Source organism: Mirounga leonina, unplaced genomic scaffold (genome assembly GCF_011800145.1).
Source record: "Mirounga leonina isolate KUSES-001 unplaced genomic scaffold, KU_Mleo_1.0 Mir_151, whole genome shotgun sequence".
NCBI classification, from domain to species: Eukaryota; Metazoa; Chordata; class Mammalia; order Carnivora; family Phocidae; genus Mirounga; species Mirounga leonina.
This window is the reverse complement of record NW_023270377.1, coordinates 28,285,111-28,304,832: the sequence shown is the minus strand read 5'-3', so window position 1 is coordinate 28,304,832 and position 19,722 is coordinate 28,285,111.

Below are 19,722 nucleotides of genomic sequence, written 5' to 3'. Positions count from 1 at the left end.
ATATTACATAATCTTTTTATATAGTCGTTGCTGGCTTTCTTTATTTAATATTGTCTTTATTTATTCATTCGTAAATCCTTTTTCAGAATCTGCTAGGTATATTTTGCTAAGCTCTAGGGTTACAGTGGTGAATAAGATAGACATGGCCCCTGTCCTCTTGGAATTTCTATTCCAGTGGGTGAGATTGGGGATGGTAGCTATAAATAATTAGAATGGACACACTGTTGCATACAGGGCAACTCTGGCTCAGGGGAGCCATAATAATCAAGAACACAAATAAATAAACTGAATATTGCAGCTTGTAACAGGTGCTATGAGAGAAATAAAGAGTAAGGAGAGAGGTAAGCAAGGGCCAGATTGTACATATACAAGAATATAGGCATTTAATTGTGCTATCTTGTCTATTAAACTGCAAGTGCTCTTAAGGTAGTGTCTATGACTGTCATTTCCTATGTATCTCTATGTGACACCTTGAAATGGTGCTAAGCACTTGTCAGGCTTTGAACAAATGTTGTAGCTGTAACCAGCTGACACAGCATCCTTGGGTGTTCAGTCACCCATTTCTAAATTTCCTTGTTGGTCACAGTCACAATACACTTCTTGGTTGTAACCCTTTTATTGCCTTTCTTTGTCCTCTTTATTTCTTCCTGTTTTGCCAGTGTGTGGCTGATAAGGGTCAGAAAGAAAAAAAATGTCAGGGGCAATAGGGCTTAATGAATCAGAGAACAGCTATTTACATAAAAATGCCAACTCCACAATTGTGGCATTGTCAGGAGACAATGCTGGGGTCTCATCAGTAGTCAGCCTAGGAGAGAAGAAAACTAGTGTGACCACCAATGCAATATTCAAGAAAAAAATGAGGGAGCTATGCCTTGGAACATGGATTATCAGCTTTCATCTAGCCTGTGTTTTAGTATCTATGACTGTCTTTTAACAACTTGGACCTCTAAGTATTATAGGAACTCTGACCTACAAAGCTTAATTTATGTCTAAAGATTGAGCCTATGGGCAAATAAAATTGGAAGGGAACAGATGGAGATGCAAGCTATTAGCTTGCCTGAAACTTCTTACATGGATTCTTCCAAGAGTCTAGGGCACAATCATAGGTTTCTTGGGGGGCTTCACATGGCTCTGAGGCCAGGGGGGTATCTGAGATCCAGGACATGTTTTTTTACTTCTTCTGAAAATTTTTTATTTCCTGTGACAGGATCCTTTTTTTTAAATTTAATTTTATTATGTTATGTTAATCACCATACATTACATCATTAGTTTTTGGTGTAGTGTTCCATGATTCATTGTTTGCATATAACACCCAGTGCTCCATTTAGTTTGTGCCCTCTTTAATACCCATCACCAGGCTAACCCATCCCCCACCCCTCTAGAACCCTCAGTTCGTTTCTCAGAGTCCACAGTCTCTCATGATTTGTCTCCCTCTCCGATTTCCCCCCCTTCATTTTTCCCTTCCTACTATCTTCTCTCTCTTTCTCTCTCTTTTTTTTTAACAATACAATGTATTATTTGTTTCAGAGGTACAGGTCTGTGATTCAGCAGTCTTACACAATTCACAGCGCTCACCATAGCACATACCCTCCCCAATGTCTATCACCCAGCCACCCCATCCCTCCCACCCCCCACCACTCCAGCAACCCTCAGTTTGTTTCCTCAGATTAAGAATTCCTCATATTGGTGAGATCATATGATACATGTGTTTCTCTGATTGACTTATTTCGCTTAGCATAATACCCTCTAGTTCCATCCATGTCATTGCAAATGGCAAGATTTCAGGTTTTTTGATGGCTGCATAATATTCCATTATATATATATGTATCACATCTTCTTTATCCATTCACCTGTCGATGGACATCTTGGCTCTTTCCCTAGTTTGGCTATTGTGGACATTGTTGCTATAAACATTGGGGTGCACGTACCCCTTCAGATCACTACATTTGTATCTTTGGGGTAAATACCCAGTAGTGCAATTGCTGAGTCGTATGATAGCTCTATTTTCAACTTTTTGAGGAATTTCCATACAGTTTTCCAGAGTGGCTGCACCAGCTTGCATTCCCACCAACAGTGTAGGAGGGGTCCCCTTTCTCCGCATCCTCGCCAACATCTGTCATTTCCTGACTTGTTAATTTCAGCCATTCTGACTGGTGTGAGGTGGTATCTCATTGGGGTTTTGATTTGGATTTCCCTGATGCCAAGTGATGTTGAGCACTTTTTCATGTGTCTGTTGGCCATTTGGATGTCTTCTTTGGAAAAATGTCTGTTCATGTCTTCTGCCCATTTCTTGATTGGATTATTTGTTCTTTGGGTGTTGAGTTTGACGAGTTCTTTATAGATTTTGGATACGAGCCCTTTATCTGATATGTCATTTGCAAATATCTTCTCCAATTCTGTCAGTTGTCTTTTGGTTTTGTTGACTGTTCCTTTTGCTGTGCAAAAGCTTTTTATCTTGATTGTTCATTTTTGCCCTTGTTTCCCTTGCCTTTGGCAATGTGTCTAAGAAGAAGTTGCTGCAGCTGAGGTCGAAGAGGTTGCTTCCTGTGTTCTCCTCTAGGATTTTGATGGACTCCCGTCCCACATTTAGGTCTTTCATCCATTTTGAGTTTATTTTTGTGTGTGGTGTAAGGAAATAGTCCAGCTTCATTCTTCTGCATGTGGCTGTCCAATTTTCCCAATGCCATTTGTTGAAGAGACTGTCTTTTTTCCATCGGACATTCTTTTCCTGCTTTGTCAAAGATTAGTTGACCATAGAGTTGAGGGTCCCTTTCTGGGCTCTCTGTTCCACTGATCTATGTGTCTGTTTTTGTGCCAGTACCATACTGTCTTGATGATGACAGCTTTGTAGTAGAGCTTGAAGTCCAGAATTGTGATGCCACCAGCTTTGCTTTTCTTTTTCATCATTCCTCTGGCTATTCGGGATCTTTTCTGGTTCCATACAAATTTTAGGATTATTTGTTCCATTTCCTTGAAAAAAGTGGATGGTATTTTGATAAGAATTGCATTAAATGTGTAGATTGCTCTAGGTAGCATTGACATCTTCACAATATTTGTTCTTCCAATCCATGAGCATGGAACTTTTTTCCATTTCTTTGTGTCTTCCTCAATTTCTTTCATGAGTATTTTATAGTTTTCTGAGTACAGATTCTTTGCCTCCTTGGTTAGATTTATTCCTAGGTATCTTACGGTTTTGGGTGCAATTGTAAATGGGATTGACTCCTTAACTTCTCTTTCTTCTGTCTTGTTGTTTGTGTATAGAAATGCAACTGATTTCTGTGCATTGATTTTATATCCTGCCACATTGCTGAATTCCTGTATGAGTTCTAGCAGTTTTGGGGTGGAGTCTTTTGGGTTTTCCACATAAAGTATCATATCATCTGCAAAGAGTGAGCGTTTGACTTCTTCTTTGCCGATTCAGATGCCTTTTATTTCTTTTTCTTGCTGTGACAGGATCCTAAGAGTAAAGTTGGAAAGGTGATAAAACACAGATATTTCCTAAGGAAGTTTTAACTTCCTGGTCTTAAATGGCAATAGGTTGGGAAAACTTCACAACTGATGCAATTAATTAAATCTTGAGAGTATCTTGTCCTGTGACTTTGTTGGGTATGGGATTTGATATTACGCTACTTTAAAGCTAAGAAGTTACCTTGTTACTATTTCATGTATGTTGGAAGACATGAGACTCCGGAGTCAGGGACACAGGACAGCATTACTCACAGCACAGTAAGCAGCCTGAGCATCAACATATTTACATTGGTTCCTCTTGCTCTCAAGTTCCAAAAGAGCCCAGGTGACACCTGCTAATGCGGTGAGTTGTGTTATAGGAGAGAAACACCAAGCTTGAGGACTTCACTGCTTTTATAGCAAGCAGTAAGCAAGCCTGCTCTTTATCCCAGTAGGAGACACTTCCTCATTACTCACAGTTGCTTGCTTCAAACACAACTCTGAGAAATGGGCCAGAGCCCCACATCCTTAGCATAGTCAGCAAGATGCTAGGAGCAAGAGAAGCCCATTGATGACTGTCTTCCAACAGGCTTTATGTATTAGGTTGAGTCATGTGAAATTGCTGTTTTCATATGTCAAAAAAGTGCAAGTATTGGTGATTTTACATGGTTCAACATAATTTCTCAGTGTTAATAAAGGTGCCTCCATGGTGCCTTTTTAAAAATTTTTTAGAAAGTTTGAATATACTGCATTTTCTGTTACTATTTCTTTCCTTCCACCAAATTCTGTTGGTGTATGTTTTTTTTTCCCCATAAATGTTCCTACAAAGGATCTAAATCTTCTTGACTTATAGGTAAATTTAGAGTTTAAAAGGATGCAAAATGATAAATTCAGGTGGTATCCAAGCCTCTAACTCCTATTTTTTCTACATCAGTGTCAAAATGAGTTATATTTTTGTTTCCACTATGTATGACCAAGCTCCTGTTCCCCTTCTTTTTCTTATGCAGTTTAACCATCTTCTGATATGTTACTAAAAATATATTTTTCATATCACCCCAGTATTATTCTTATCTCATACGTATAATTTGAATCTGGCCTACATGTATCATGACACTAAGAGGAGTCCACTGCCCAAATATATAAAATTACAATACTAACTATAAAGGAGTTAAAAAATTAAAATGAATCATTATTAATCTCTCTTACACTATGAAGTGATTGATACACTTTATGTATATCACTTCATGTAATACTCATAAGAATCCTGAGTTAGGTACTTCTATTTATTTGATGAAGAAATCGAGACAAAGAAAAGTAGCATGCCCATGCTCACACTGTTCTTAATAATTGTTGACTGATCAAATAATTGAGAATTTCATATTTATAGGAATTTTCTGGCTCTAGGATATCAGAAGCACTGTCTAGTGGCCACCATCAGTGCTTCATACAGATCCCTTTGGACCCCATCTCTTGTATCTCTCTCTGTCCTTGACATTTTTTTGCTTCTAACAGCTCACACATATGTGACTCTTCTTCTGATGGCTGCCCTTTGGCTACTGCACATACTTTGCCTGCAGCCACAGAGAGTGAGACATGTATGGGGTTTGTACCCACCACTAGAAACCCCTAGCACCTGCCTGGATGGGAACTGACAAATTCACGAGTACAACACCCTGTTGCCTTGTAGTGGGTTGAGGAAAACTCTGAAGTATAACTCATGTTGCAGAGATTTTGTGGGATGAGTTTGAAGTTACCCTCCAGGGCGCCTGGGTGGCTCAGTTGGTTAAGCGACTGCCTTCGGCTCAGGTCATGATCCTGGAGTCCCGGGATCGAGTCCCGCATCGGGCTCCTCGCTCGGCAAGGAGCCTGCTTCTCCCTCTGACCCTCTCCCCCTCATGCTCTCTCTCTCTCAAATAAATAAATAAAATCTTAAAAAAAAAAATGAAGTTACCCTCCAAAGAAGTTTCTCTGAGGTTACAACTGTGCATGGCTTCTTCCCTTCTCCTGTCCTGCTGCCCCCACTCCCTTACCAGCTTCTCTTGGGAGCACCTCCTGAGTAAACCATTTGTATGTGAATCCTCACTTGGGGGTCTATATCTGGGGAACCCAACGTAGGACAACCCCCTTGGGAATTCTTACCAAAACAAAATATATTCTTAATTTCCTAAAATGACCCTTAATAAAAGTCATACTAGGATTTCATAATCAGAATATGTCTGGGGATTATGAATGTTGTATAGACAGAAATATTCTTATTTTGAAGACATTATCATTCTAGAATGTGAAGAATCTTGTTTCAGATAAGACTTTTATTTCAGGAAAACATATGCATTTCCAGTTTTGTCTTTATTGAAAGCAAAGTAAAAAAAGATCAGCCTTTATGGACTTGTAAATTTTGAAGTATTTGGTGTTATGATAAAAGTTTATGAGAAAATAATGCCACTTACCACAGTTTCCCACTCTGCTGTAATCAAGACTGCACAGTCTTTTCTTAGCTATCCCAAAAAAGGAATTTTATTTCTTTCTAAGGAATCATTCATTTAAAATAATAATAATAAAAAGTAAAGCTCCAAAGAGCTTAAATGGTGAGTGTATTAACTCCTTCCCAAGCTGCATGCACCTTTCCCATTGAGCTCTTTCTACATTTTTTCCTGAGAACTTGTTCTTCTTTTAAAAAAAAAAATTTTGAGCAAGTCAGCCCCAAAATGATCGTGCAAATCAAAGGTGAACAGTGTCCTTTTCTCTTCACACAAATGACACAAAAGCAACCACAGAAACACAGAGGAGGCAAACAGTAATATGCATTCATGGGTTTGAACTCCCTGAAAACCCAGTTAACTAGGTAGAGGATCCTGAGAATGTGAGGTAGAAAGTCAAGGTGGAATCAGGTGGTTGAAGATCCTGAATGTCAAATAGTTTGGATATTATCCCTATAGGCTCCCTGAAGTCCTAATGTTTTTGCACAGGGAGGATAAATAAACACGTGTTTTGTAAAGATAAGTCTGAGAGGATGAATTAGAAGGAGACAGTTGGAGTGGAGAAGTCTGAGGCAAATAGTTCAGAAAATATACTCAGCACATATAAATGGAATAAGACTCAAGTGGAGTTGGAGGCCATAAAAATGGAAACAAGGGACAGAAATCAGAGGTGTTGTTCAGAAAGATTCAATGTGGGGTCTATTAGAACACAGATGTGGAAAAGGAGGGTGGAAATTTTTGCCAGTGGATGATTAGAAAAATTATGGCATTATAAGATCATGAGAACTTGTCTTAAGTCAAATTTGTTTCATCCCTACCTTGGAAGGTACAACAGACCAATGCTGAAAGTGGACTTACTGATTCATGGAAGCCAGAAGGGAAGCTGTATGAAAAAAAGAGGAACCACTGTGTTTCAGACAAGAAGTAGGAAATGCAAAGTTGCCATGTTGAAGTGTCAGTTGATACTTGGGCTTACTTTCCAACTTTAAGTCAGGTCGCTAGTCACAGGCAACCTTCATTTCAATCTCATTTTTCAAGATTTCCTTCAATATGGAAACTTGGTAAAAGCTTTAAAAAAGTTAAAAAACATAATATCCACCAGCTTCTTCCTGCACATACGCTAATGTACCCTATGACATTTATTTTATAATTAGGTTTGCAAGTCTATCACTTTAAAGGTTGACTATTTTCTCTAACGCAGTTGCTCCAAAGACTTGTTTTGCAGCAGAATTCCTATTTCAAATAAAAATGTACCTTAAAGCATGATATTGATAAATCAATCAGACAAAACCAGAATTGCTCTGCTGATCTGGGGAAAGGATGGTAGTGGGTCTAGAGATGCCCCTCGGCCCCCTCCTACAATTTCCCTGAAGTCCTGAAGCACTTTCTGTTGTTTCTCTAGGCCCTTACTCCTCAAAGTGTGGTCCATGACCTGGTAGCTCCAGTCTCACCTGGAAGCTTGTTAGAAATTCAGATTCTTGGGTATCAGAATATGGGTTTAATGAGATCCTTAGGTAATTTGATGACCTTGAAAATTTAGGAAGCACTGCTCTAGAGTACACAAATCACTCAGAAACATGTTAAAACACAGATTCTTGGGCCACACCAATAGATCTATGACAGCATAAAATGTCCATGTTTTACAAGTTCCCCAGTGATGCTGATGCTATTGGTACTCTACCATACGTTGAGTAGCAAGAGGCTAGAGCAGTAGTTCTCCGATGTTAGTGTGTATCAGAATCATCTGGAAGGCTTGTTAAACATGGACTGATGGGCCCCATCTGAATTTCTGATTTAGCAAATGGGTCCTGAGAATTTGCATTCTAAAAGATTCCCTTCTGCTCCAGGGAACACAGTTTGGGAAATATTAACTTAGAGCCCTCACCTCATAATCAGGATAAAACTGCCACTAGGTAAGCAGAGAGTACCTTGATTTATTTTTTGAGTAAAAGGAGGTAAAATGTGAAAGATAAAATCTCTTCCCTCAAAGATCCTTGAGTCTACTTCAAAATACAGAAAAGTAAACACTTAAGGAAAAGTACTGAAATGGAGGCCAGGTACATGGAGCTAACTAAGAATAAAAGAGCCTTTAACTCAGCCTCTGTGTGGGGTGGGTGGGAGCCAGGGAAGATCTCACCTAGCTTCAAGCTTGAGCACAACTTGGAAATAGTCTGATTGTTTAAATGATCTGTAGTCCATGCAAGACACATTCTTTAATTTGAGATCCTGATAGTCGCCATGGATTTTCCATCCAATTATGCTATTTTAATTAAAAATACTCTCAAAGTCTTTTATGAGGCAGAATGCGGTAGGGTAGGATAGGGTGGAGGAGTAGGGTTGGGAGTCAGGGGGCTTGCAGGGGAGCAGTGGAGGTGGGGAGAAGCCTGAACAAACCCTCTCTCAAGTGGGGAAGAAAAGGTTGGAATTAAATCTCAGTGAAGAAACATCTGGTTGTTTCTGGATCTTTGCCTCATAAAAAGTCAAGTATCTGATTTCAGCCATTGTCCCTGATAATAGAAGGAAATTCCCAGGACCCTGCTTCTGAAGGAATGGAGTTCTTAAGTCCTAGGAACTGAGGGGTGTGCCTTTTTCCAACTGCCCACAGGTGTCCTAGACAGATCTTTTTTTTTTTTTTTTTTTTTTTTTTGGATACAAGGGACTGACACCTCAAACAATCTGGCTTCAAACTTAAAAAAGGGAATTTATTGATTTGTATAACAGAAATGTTTAGAGGGAGTTCAGGAACAGAAGGATCTGGGAATTCCAAATATGTTTTCAGTGCTAGTGATTTTTCATATTTTAATTTTGCATCAGCTTTTTTTCTGTTGGTTTTACTGAAGCAGGTCCTTTCCATTTGGGGCAAATGACCTCTAACAGTGCTAAGACTGTATCTTAGCCTCTCTGCCACTAGGAAAAGTGCTTCTCTCTTTAGTAATTCAAGTAAGATGCCCAAATAGAGAGTGAATGAGCCTCCTTGGGTCAAGAGGTGAGAATATGATGATGTTCAGGCCTGGGCCACGTGTCCACTCATAGATCAGCTCTCCTAAACTATGTGGATTGAGACAAAAAATGAAGTCAGGCACTTGTAGTGGAAGAAGAATGAGTGGGCACTGGTCAGTCAAAAATCAAAGCTGACCATTCTACCAGGGAGAGGGCAGAGCTTTGCACAATCTCAGAATTCATCCCAACAGATTCAGAGGATCATATTCTCAAGAAGCAAGTCAAACTCTTTCTTGAACTGTGGGCTGGGCATACATCCAAAATTGGGTTCTAGGTTCCCCAAACCAAAGCCAAAGCCCATTCTAATCATAATGTCTACTTAATTGTAGCAACAATGTCCCTGGGGCTCAAAGTCTGCGGGTAACTATTTTCATGGGCTAGTCCCAGGTTACATGTGTGGGAGACAATATAGGGCAGTGTTAATGGCAGAAATTCTGAAGCCTGTTGCCCAGGTGAAAAGCTCAGTTCAGTCACTTCATGGCTGTATATCTGGGGGGAGTTGCTGATCCTGTTTGTGTTTCAACTGTCTTATTGGTAAAATGGGAATACTAAGAGGATCTACCTTATAGACTTGTTGAGATGATTCAATAAGATAATATTTGTAAAGCACTTTGAGGGGTGCTGATTTTCCACAATATCACTTGTCCACCCTAGGCCACTTCGATAGTCAAAGAGTAAATCCTCAATAAATGCAAGGAGTGGGAAGAGGAGGAGTAAGATGGCAGAGGAGTAGGAGACCTAAATTTCGTCTGGTCCCAGGAATTCAGGTAGATAGGTATCAAACCATTCTCAACACTGACAAACTCAACAGGATATCAAAGAAAAGAATAGCAGCAACTCTATGAACAGAAAAGCGACCACTTTCTGGAAGGTATGACATGTGGAGAAGTGAATCCGAGGTGATATTTGGGAAGATAGACCACAGGGGAAGGGAGCCTCCATCAATAGAGCAGTGGGGCACAAAAAGAACTTTTAGAAATCGGGCACGCTGAGGGATGTTGCTGCAGTGGCTAAGCAGGGGGTAGAACCCTTGCTGGGACAGTGTGGTCTCAGGACCTCAGGGTCACAGAAAGACCAGGGGTGCCTGAGTACAGCAAAGCTCCCAGGTATTGGAGTGGGGAAGCCGGCTGCAAAGACAGAGCTGAGAAGTGGGCTTTCAGCTTGGGGTTGCCATAAACTGTGATCCACGGCACAGTCGAGCCACCACTCTTCCAGCAGGGACCCAACAAGCGGCAGATCTGGGGAGACTCCCCACCTCTTCCTCTTTTTAGAGTCATATTCTATCCCTTCATTGTAGTTAACCTTGTTTTTTGTGTATATATATGTCTTTCTCTCTTTAAAATTTTGGGATACAGTTTCTTCTAACAGACCAAAATATACCCTAAATCTCTAGTGTATGGCTTTGTTCCAGTCTCCTGCCTGATCATATTCTCTCCCTTTTTTTTTTGTTTTTTTTTAATTTTATTTTTCTTCTTTTTTTTTCAACCAACTTATCAATTCCTTTTATAAAATCTTTTATGATTTTCATCTTTACAGTCATATTCCATCCCTTCATCATATTTACCCTTATTTTTGTACATATATAAGTTTTTCTTTCTTTAAAATTTTGGGAGGCAATTTCTTCTAACAGACCAAAATATGCCCAAAATCTAGTGTGTGGCTCTGATCTATTCACCAGCCTGATCATATTCTTTTTTTTTTTCTTTCCCTTTCTTTTCCCCCCAGTTTCAGGTCTCTTCTGATTTGTTTAGTGTATATTTTTCTGGGGTCGTTGTTACCCTTTTAGCACTTTGTTCTTGCATTCATGTATTCTTCTCTGGACAAAATGACAAGATGGAAAAACTCACCTCAAAAAAAAAAAAAAAAGAACAAGAGGCAGCACTGATTGCCAAGGACCTAATCAATACAGACATTAGTAAGATGTTGGAACTAGAGTTCAGAATGAAGATTATAAAGATACTAGCTGGGCTTGAAAAAAGCATGGAAGATACTAGAGAATCCCTTTCTGTAGAAATAAAAGAACTAAAATCTAACCAAGTCGAAATAAAAAAGGCTATTAATGAAGTGCAATAAAAAATGGAGGCTCTAACTGCTAGGATAAATGAGGAAGAAGAGAGAATTAGTGAAATAGAAGACCAAATGATGGAGAATAAAGAAGCTGAGAAAAAGAGAAATAAACAACTACTGGATCACGAGGGCAGAATTTGAGAGATAAGTGATACCATAAGACAAAACAATATGAGAAAAATTGGGGGCGCCTGGGTGGCTCAGATGGTTAAGCGTCTGCCTTCGGCTCAGGTCATGATCCCGGGGTCCTGGGATCGAGTCCCACATCGGGCTCCCTGCTCCTTGGGAGCCTGCTTCTCCCTCTGCCTCTCTCTCTCTCTCTGTCTCTCATGAATAAATAAATAAAATCTTAAAAAAAGAAAAAGAAAAAGAAAAATTGGGATCCCAGAAGAAGAGAGAGAGGGGCAGAAGGTATATTGGAGCAAATTATAGCAGAGAACTTCCCGAATTTGGGGAAGGAAATAGGCATCAAAATTCAGGAGGCACAGGGAGCCCCCCTAAAAATCAGTAAGAATAGGTCAACACCCCAACATCTAATAGTAAAACTTAAAAGTCTCAGAGACAAAGAGAAAATCCTGAAAGCAGCTCGGGACAAGAGGTCTGTAACCTACAGCGGTAGAAACATTAGATTGGCAGCAGACCTATCCACAGAGACCTGGCAGGCCAGGAAGGACTGGCATGATATATTCAGAGCACTAAATGAGAAAAATATGCAGCCAAGAATACTATACCCAGCTAGGCTGTCATTGAAAATAGAAGGAGAGATAAAAAGCTCCCAGGACAAACAAAAACTAAAAGAATTTGCAAACACGAAACCAGCCCTACAAGAAATATTGAAAGAGGTCCTCTAAGCAAAGAGAGAGCCTAAAAGTAACATAGACCAGAAAGGAATAGAGACAATATACAGTAACAGTCACCTTACAGGCAATACAGTGGCACTAAATTCATATCTTTCAATAGTTACCCTGAATGTCAATGGGCTAAATGCCCCAATCAAAAGACACAGGGTATCAGATTAGATTAAAAAAACAAGACCCATCGATATGCTGCCTGTAAGAGACTCATTCTAGATGCAAAGACACCTCCAGATTGAAAGTGAGGGGGTGGAAAACCATTTACCATGCTAATGGACACCAAAAGAAAACTGGGATGGCAATCCTTGTATCAGACAAATTAGATTTTAAACCAAAGACTATAATAAGAGATGAGGAAGGACACTATATCATACTTAAAGGGTCTATCCAACAAGAAGATCTAACATTTGTAAATATCTATGCCCCTAACATGGGAGCAGCCAATTATATAAGCCAATTAATAATAAAATCAAAGAAACACATCGACAGCAATACAATAAATGCAAGGAGTGAAGACTATTATTTCTATCATCCCTAGTCCCCAGCTCTCATGGAAATCCCAAGATATAGGAAGGGAACTCTTACCATAGAGTAACAATAAAAAGGAAAACACTTTTGAGTCTATTGAGCTGTTAACTGTCCTCCCCCATGATGACTTGCCTAGCCTAGGGTATGTCTGATGTGATTGTCAATGATTAAATATTCCCAATGTTCTCTCTTTTATCTCCTGGTTTCTCAGCATTTGGTTATTCTGGGATCAGTAAGATGTCTCACAGTGGCATTACTGAAGAGGAGTTTGCCTTTCAAGAATAACACCTGGCATGGAAGGCTGGGGTGGAAGAGGAAGGCAAAGTACAGATGAATGACTCCAGAATGCACCACAGGGGTCCCCCACATTTGGCTACCTGCTGGGTGTCAGCACCTACTCTGAGACTTAAGTCTCACTGATGTCACCAGGAAGAGAGAGTTTTTCTCCCTTCTCTTGTAAGAACCTTCTATTGTTCCTCTCTCTCTTATTGCCTTTTTCCTTGGCTGACCCCAGAGTCACTTCTGGTCTTCTGTGGGCTCTCTGGGCTCTCTTCCCTGTTCCCTCTGTAAGACAGGTTTCTGGTATCACAGCAATGAGGCATATATATGTCCAGCGAGGAGCAAAGAGCAATTATCAGTAGTTCCTTAAATATGATTTCAGGTTAGGGGAATAAGGAGATGAAGAGTAGAATCATTGTCTAAGGTAATCCAAACAGATTGCTTCCAAAAAGGAGAGGAAAGGGGAATGTCATAAACCCAGTGGGAAGGTACTAGATGGCTGAGGGGTCAGTCAGCTCTTTTTTGCAATGACCTCTTCTCCGGCCTTCACTGGTTTCTTGTTGGGGGGTGGCATTTGGATGTGTTGATCTCCCGTGAGATTATCTGTAGTTGGACACCAGCAATCTAGCTCTAGGCTGAGGTTACAAAGTTAAAGAAACTAGGTCATCCATTCCCTGGCAGGCAAAGGTTTCTTAACTCTTTATCCATACCTTTATTTTATTCCAACCTCATAAGTCTTCGTAGGTCATTTTAAGCCATTGTCCCATTCTTTTCTATTTGTCTTTGTCTGGTTCACTGATGTTGGCTTTGCTCTCCTACTGCTCCTCTTGAGGTCAGGCCCTGATGTTTCTGGCCCTTGCATCCCTTCCAGGAGAACACAGTGTCCCTGACTTATCTAAAGTTAAGCATGCTACTACAACAGGGCACATCTCCCAAATCACTACTTAAAAGTGACTTTGAGCCTCAAAACTTTTGACCCATGCCAATATAGACACTCAGAAGACAAAATGAGACACTCTTTTCATTTGCTCCGAAATGATGATGTAAAATACAAAGTATCCTGTAAATAGTGAACACTGTAAAATGGATTATTGTTATGAATTCCTTCTCTGTCCCATTTCTTACTCTTCCATCATTGCTTCTTATTAATAGCTTTTCCTTCCTACTCTCATTTGTTTGTTTATAGTAATTCACTCAATCTATAGGGGGACAAATTGAGTTTTTAAGATAACAATAGTGGCCCCTTGTTAAGTCCCTGTGATGTAAATAGTAGTTAAGAATTTGGGTTTTAAGCCTTGTTCAAATTCCAACCCTGCCCCTTAGCTAGCTTGGGGTTCCAGTTCTTCATGTTTCCCTACATCTACTTTTGCATGTTTTCATCTTGGACAGGGTGTGCTTCCCCATTCTTTGAGTTTGGGCCCGCCCATGTGATTTGCTTTAGCTAATTTTATGTTAAGAGGAATTAGCCCCACGCTAGTTCTGAGCCTACAACTTAAGTGGCTTCATATTTCCATTTTGTTGCTTTCATCTTTACCAGCACCATGGGAAGAATATGCCCCAGCTAGTCCACTGGCCCAAGAGGATGAAAGACAGAACCACCGCAGCTGAATTCAGCTTAGCACAGCCAACATCCTGAAAACCCAGACATGGATGACATCAGTAGTTACTTCCTGTCGTATGCCACTGAGAACTTGTAGGTGTTTGTTACACAGCCTTATTGCAGCAACAGCTAACTGAATCTTCTCTCAGTTTCCTAACTTGAAAAAAAGGGATCATCATTGTACCTTTGTACAGGGTTGTCGGGGAGAGTAAACGAGACGGTGTATGTGAAGTGCTAAACAAACTGCCCGATACCCAAGAACCAATTAGCACTTCCTTGTTATTATCATTACTGAGTGCCAGGAATTGATGTTCCTTATCTTCATTTATGTGCACTTCCGTTTTCCCACCTGTAAGTAGAAAGAAATGAGGCTTAAGTGGGAGAAATTTCAAAAATATTAAAAGTACCATATAAATATGAAACTCCACCATTTCTATCACCTTCAGAGGGAGAAACAAGAGTGAGTTCCCAGGAACCTGCTGAAGTGGCCCAGAAAGAACGAAACTGGAGAGTGAAAACTTCTTTGAAGGCTCAATCAGAACCTTCTCATGTGACCACACAACTTCTGCCAATAGATTAAGAAAGGAAGACAAAAGGCTTCCTTCTAGGAATTGATGACAAAGATGAAAACAAGGAGCCAAAGACACAAGTCTTTGGTTAGAAGCCTGAACCCTGAGATAAATCCTGTATGTCAGTATTTTATCACTATTTTAATGTAGCTTTTACAATCCCTCTCACCCTTTGTGTCGTGAGATCTGCTCCTTTTTTCACACACGAGAGTCCCCTGGAAGGGTTGTGGGGCTTCCACTACCATGACCTTGTCAGGAGAGGTGGTGTGTGATCTTCCTGTCATGTAGAGAGGGCTGTGTTCCCATTACTCTCATTAGGGTTTCTCTCCGGGGGTTAAGGCAAAGGAGGAGCCCCACCAGGTGCCATGGCATAATGCTTGCTTCCACTTTGTTTGCCCGGAGGCGGGCTAAAGCAAGGCATTATCAGAGCTTTTCACATGTGTGCCTCTGCAAGTCCAGGATTTTCAAGAGAGGAACATTTAAACCCACTTTCAATATGAGGCCAGGGCATGGAAGGAAGGGGAAACATCCCTGGCCATTCCTTGTAGGTGCCAACCCAGAGGTCACGTCGTTTGCAAATATTCCTGTGGCCCCTCCTTTTCCCCCTAAAATAACCAGGAGACCCAAAACTTAAAACCAGACTTGCCAAAGAGGTCTAGCTGTGAAGGGCATTTTCATGAGTGCTGTTAAAATCACTTTGGCTTTAATGATGAGCTTTATTAAATCATATGCAGAATGCGTATGCATTTTTCTGGGGAAAGGATACATACATTTTCAGATTTTTCAAAGAGTCTTCAGAAAGATAAGAACTACTGATTCAGAGGGTTGCTAGTTAAGCAATTCAGTTAATTAACTGAAATCAATCAATTCAGCTAATGAGAATATTTTTATATTTGTCTTTATACACATAATCCTTCATTTCAGAAGAAAGCTGTTAGTGGAGAAATCCGTTACCCTATTCTTGTTCATGACGATCCACGGTTGCCTCTAAGACACTGTTGTGTGTGCTGACCTTCATATGCTGGGAGTGTAAATGGAAACTCATAGGTGCTTTTCTGTGTCTTCGGTGCTTTCTGAAAATGTCTCATTAGTTATCCCAATATGTCTGCAAGGTGGAATCTCCATAAGCAATCACCACAGAGCACAGGGCTGAAGAACTCAGGGCTTTCTTGCCTCTGATGCTCTGCCCTAGCAGGTGACTTTGGCCCGGAATCCTCAGTACTGTCCTTAATGGTGTAAATAAGGTTGCTGCTTTTTCTCAAGATCCCAAGGGCAGGATTGTACTGGGGCCAGGCACTCATTTACAGGAAGCAGCGTCTGTTACCAGCCTCGGGAGCAGAAGGCAGGAGTAGTAATCACAGTCTCGGCACCAGTGGCCTCCCCAACCTAGTTACTTGTTTTTAATTAAGATGACAGTACAACACCTTTTCATTTCCTTCAGGAATTGGTGTGTTCCAATTCAAAGGGGCAGAAGAAGAAGGCTTGGTGCACCCAGATCTTTGGTGCTGACGATAGAGAGCCATGACCGAGGCCTTGGTTTCCGATTTGTGGCATCATCGGAGGACCGAGGACAGCAGGCCTCCGGTATAGAGCGTTTTCCAGGAGATGGCAGTGCACTCTAAGGCTGGATCCTGGTTCATGCCTTCTGCATCAACCACAGAATATTATAATTGAGACATAGCATTATAATGCATTCCAGACCACACAGCCGCTGGAGTGTCACCTCAAAATGCATCTTACCAGTCTCAAAGTCACTGTAAACAGGGGAGGGAGATGGAAGTGACACGGAGGCGGGGGAGAAAGGGAGGCACCAGACAGCAACAATCGGCATGCCTGTCAGTGGAGTTTCAATACCTCCAGGCCAGGAGCCACCCTGATCCATATTTACAACTCTTCCTGGGTTCACCTCCGAAGACCAATAAAAGGAAATTGAAGGACATGTATTGTCTGCATTTTAATTTCCAGGTTTACAAGAAATATTTCATTATTCTAATTCAGGAGGAAATAAAACATCTTTCCTTTTTAAATGAAAGGTCTCCTTGTTCGGGGTGAAGAGCATAGCCAATCAGTCTCTCCCCTGAGAGGCAGAGCTGTTCTTAAGGCTGGCCCCAGATTCCACACAGCTAAGGAAATGCCGATGTGGGGGTGAGGGGGAGGAGTGGGGAGGATGGAGAATACTGCCCATTGACCGAATCACCATGTGTGATTGCACACGGAAGAAATGTATTCCGCTGACTGCATTACTAGGGTGACCGGCAGATACTGTAATTCCCAAGCCCTGACAATGACATCTTGGGACAGACCTAGGGACGAAGAATGAAACGGAGGAGAGGCAAATATCTTTCCCCGGAAAGAGCCTGTTGGCTGAGGTGCAGGTTTACACAGGCACTTCTATAGGAATGAATGAGCCCGAGAAGGTCAGGGCCGGGAGGATGGCAATGACTCTTCAGTAATGTCACATAATTTACTAGCTTGTTCATAGCTTGAGAGCTGAATCTCTATTTCCAGGGTTCTTATTTGTGTTTTTTGTTGTTGTTGTTTATAGCCCCTTGGACTTTGCCAGAGACCTCCATATGGATGATAAAGCAGTAAGGTCAACCAGGTGGATTGCTTGAGAAATCTGTGCAAAGGGAAATGATACTTAAAGAAGTAACAGTTTAAATGTCTTTGAACTCTTCCAGAGTCTGTATGTGATTTCCTTTTAATTTTTGCAGAAAAGTAGTTGCTGTCTCTCTTCCTTAACCCTCTTCCAGTGGAACTCTGTTTTATATTCCCCACAAATCCTTTTCTTCCATTGAAACTCTTTCTTTCTTCCACCCTCTTACTTTTAATTCTAAGAGTAATCCTCACTTAGAGCCTGTAAAGTATAGACAATAAATGCACAGAGGTAGTGTTCCCATGCTCCCCCGATAGCACTTGAAATACGCCTGCCTTTGCCATGGCCAAGTGACACTTTAAAAGTTAGAAAACAAAGCAAACACACAAATGAAAATTCACAGATAAAATTCAGTTTTGAGTGCTGGGATGATGTTCTTTCAAGAGGCCAGCTCTTCCTAGGAGAAACCAAGGTGCTTTCTGGGCAAGGAGGAAGAAGTGCCCATTTTGCAGAGAGGGAGAAAAAATCCACAGAGTGCAGAACTGAGCTATTCAGCATGGGTGGTGGCAGTTCAAAGGACACGTGTCAATAATCGAGGGAGGGAGGCCAGGAGGACGACAAAATGGGCAGACATTTAGGGTGGAGACTCAGCCGAGAACAGGAGGGAAATGAAGACTCCTCTGGGCAGTGCAGGACAGAATGAATGTTCAGACTACCACAAAAGAATACTTTATAACAGAAATACAGTGGGGACTGTGAAGGTGATGAAAATGATCAGGGAAATCTATGCACATTTATAATGAAGCAGCAAGATCCTCTAACCAAAATAAGTGAACACTGGGCAGATCACAGAGGAAACATGTGAACTCTTGGCAACCCATGTGATAACAGGTGTCCCAGACAGAACATGCAAGTAGTCCTAAGATATGGACCAGCCCCAGTGAGACACTAATTATCCATCTTGCTGAGAAGAATGCATGGTCCATGCTAAGCTCATTCTTGTTTCACTTATCTGAGCTGGTTACTTTTGTTTACTTCTTATAGTGTTTATCAATCCTCAGAATTAAATTATTTTCCAAAAGTGGCTTTATGTTTGAGTCTCAGTCAAAGGGATCAAGTTTTTGCCTAATGCTCAAGTATCTGAATCCATGTAGTTCCTATTGACCATCTGGTGGGATTGTTATATCATTAGCCATATTTAAACTCGTAAATATCAGCCAGGAAGATTGAGGAGGTAGTGCCAGGATTATACAAACTATTCACCAAAAATGGTGTCTCCATTGTACAGAAATGGTGCAACCCTAAAAAGCACTTCATTCAAAGTCAGCAAGTGCATGGGGCAATGGTCTGTCTCCTCCATTACAGAAAGAAGTACGGGGTGAGGTTCACAAAGGAAACCCAGATCACACAGCTCCAGAATGTGCAAGCCTGCAGCTTTTGAATGTTTGGACATTGGAAAGAGCTAAATTTCACAGTGCCAGTGCAGGAAGATTGGTGGGAAAGATACTGAGGCATCTTTTAGGCAAGAATATTTCTGACCTAGGTTTCTTTGTGGTTCCTGTTGGTGGTAATGTTTGTATTGAGTCAGTGGCCTGATCTGCAATAAGTATTTTTTTCTGGTGTTGTTTTTTAAACTTAAACACATAGGACTAGGAACCACATCTAAAATTATCTGGCCCAAATTCTAATATTTTAGCAGTGGAACTTTATGTTAAAAACAAACACACAGAAAAACCCCTATCTTAATGAAACTTTATCCAATCAGGGTTATTTGGTTGTAAAGTTAACTGAAGCATAAGGGAGTTTACTGGAAATATTTAGTGCTTTCATATGATTGAAAGAAGGATGGAAGCATAAGCCTGGTAATATGCATAGCAGCAGGAACTGAAGTGTTCTTGAATGAACTCTGACCATTTCTTTTGCCCTTGTAGTCACTCGTCTAAGGGTTAAAATCTAAGAAGAATCTGATTAAGCTTTAGTCACAGGCTTGGCTGTATCTGGATGATGAGAGCTGCAAGTAAAAAGAGGCAGTAGTCTCTGGCTGGTGGATAGGACTTCTTAAGGCTGTACACAATATGGAGGAAGTAATTCTCCAGATGGAAATTGGGGTGTTGGTAGAAAGAAAGAATAGGTGCTGAGAAGCAAAATCCATCAAACATACACACATGAAAATAGCTGAGGAGAGAAAAGGAGGGGAATCCAGAATCTATCCCTAACCTTTTACAGAGATATCTGAGGAATCCGTGGCACAGAAAGAAAATGACCAATTTGGTTCATCTCTTGGCAATTTGGTATAGTGAGACAA